The sequence below is a fragment of the Grammomys surdaster genome, unplaced genomic scaffold (genome assembly GCF_004785775.1).
Source record: "Grammomys surdaster isolate TR1022 unplaced genomic scaffold, NIH_TR_1.0 125896, whole genome shotgun sequence".
Classification (NCBI taxonomy): Eukaryota; Metazoa; Chordata; class Mammalia; order Rodentia; family Muridae; genus Grammomys; species Grammomys surdaster.
In genome coordinates, this window is record NW_021620720.1 from 118,158 (window position 1) to 120,332 (window position 2,175).

The following is a 2,175-nucleotide window of genomic DNA, read 5'->3' on the forward strand; positions in this document are numbered from 1 at the left end:
ATATGATGGCCTTCTGTCTAAGCCTCCCTCATATAAGGGTTACAGGTGTATATTACTACGCCAGGTATGAATATCTTTTAAATGAAAGAAGCTTCAAATATGTCTTCTGTTTCATCAAAGGTTCACTTATGGCCTTAATGACCTCAGAGCAAACATTTATTTTCCTAAAATTAGTAATATATCTATGGCTTAAATTAAACAGAGCTAGTCACCAGCCTCCTGGGATTAGATCCTAAGCTTGGAACAAGTCTTACAGTCCTTTGACAGTCCTTCATTGTGCCTAAGAAAGTTCTCGCAACTTTTCCGCCCGCTCCCCCTACCCCCAGCGCTGCTCGGGCTGCTGCACCGCGCTCTCTCCGCGCTGTCAGGCTAGCGCTGCTGTCCTCAGCCGTCACCATGATCATCTACCCGGACCTCATCAGCCATAACGAGCTGTTCTCCGACATCTACAAGATCAGGGAGATCGCGGGCGGGCTGTGCCTGGAGGAGGAGGGCAAGATGGTCAGTAGAACAGAGGGTGCCATCGATGACTCGCTCATTGGTGGAAATGCTTCCGCTGAAGATACGGAGGGCGAAGGCACTGAAAGCACAGTAGTCACTGGTGTTGACATTGTCATGAACCATCACTTACAAGAAACCAGCTTCACAAAAGAGGCCTACAAAAAGTACATCGAAGACTACATGAAATCACTCAAGGGCAAACTTGAAGAACAGAAAGCAGAAAGAGTAAAGCCTTTTATGACTGGAGCTGCAGAGCAAATTAAGCACATCCTTGCTAATTTCAACAACTACCAGTTTTTTATTGGTGAGAACATGAATCCAGATGGTATGGTTGCTCTCCTGGTCTACTGTGAAGATGGTGTGACTCCATCCATGATTTTCTTTAAGGATGGCTTAGAGATGGGAAAATGTTAACAAATTGGATCTATCCCCTGTCACCGTAATTGGCTGCTGCTTACCATCCAGACAATACCAGGACTTAGGATAAATGGGACTGATGTCATCTTGAGCTTTTATTTTGACCGTGATTTATTTGGAGTGGAGGCATTGTTTTGTTTTTTTGTTTTGTTTTGTTTTTTTGTTTTGTTTTGTTTTTTTTTAAGAGAAAAACATGTCATGTGGGTTGTCTAAAAATAAAGTGCATTTAAATTAGAAAAAAGATTGCCGCTCGGTGGTGGCACACACCTCTAATCCCAGCACTTAGGAGGCAGAGGCAGGTGGATTTCTGAGTTCGAGGCCAGCCTGGTCTACAGAGTGAGTTCCACGACAGGGCTACACAGAGAAACCCTGTCTCGAAAAACCAAAAAAAAAAAAAAAAGAAAAGAAAAGAAAAAAAAAAAGAAAGTTCTCAGAAAACATTTCCTGGACCTTTAAGATGACTTAGTAGTAATAAACTCTTGCCACCAGGCCTGGCAATTTGAATTCAATTCCTGGGGATCACATGATGGAAGGAAAGCACCCACTTCCACAAGTTGACTGTCTTCTGACATCCACACTGCACATCCACACACATAGGCATACCTGCACATAAACAAATAAGATAAGTAAAGTCAGCCTTAAAACATTTCCTGAGTAGATGGTAAGCGTGGTACAGCTTATGCTGTATCAAGTCTTCATGTTGGCCCTGAGTGGGTGCCGAGGAGTGCTTCACTATTTCATACAGGGTAGGTACTACAAAAGTATTTCCCATTTAGAAGCACATCAAGGATGGTCTATGAGGCTTCATGTCAGAGCTATGGGATGGCCAAGAACATCTGGAATGTGGATTCTCTACAGCACTGTCCTCAGTTGTTCACAGTTCCTAATAGAAAAGAGTCAATAGTCCCAAAGTCAGTCCTAGCTCTTCCTCAGGTTGATAGACATATCCCGAGCGCTCTCTCTCCTTCTTAGCCTGGGAAGACCAGTGAGAAATTAATGAATTTAGAAGACACTCAAACCCTGAACCAACTGCCCTAAGGATGCCTGAGATGCATCCACTGTAAAGACGCATGGAGAACGATACACAGTTGTTCACAGCAAATGTCTTTGATTAGATCTATCCCACCTTGACATGACAAGCAGCTAGGCTATTCAAAACTACAGATCACCATTTAGGTTAATGTATTTTGTTTGGCACCCAGAAGGGCCTTTCATCTCTCTGCAGAGATGACACAGATATGTAGCCTGGCTTTGTTA

At 43.4% G+C, this 2,175-nt stretch overlaps 1 pseudogene; it reads left to right on the forward strand.

Annotated features, from left to right (window-relative positions):
* Positions 1-396: 396 nt before the first annotated feature.
* On the forward strand, positions 397-1,041 carry LOC114608418 (annotated as a pseudogene).
* The last annotated feature ends 1,134 nt before the right edge of the window (positions 1,042-2,175 follow it).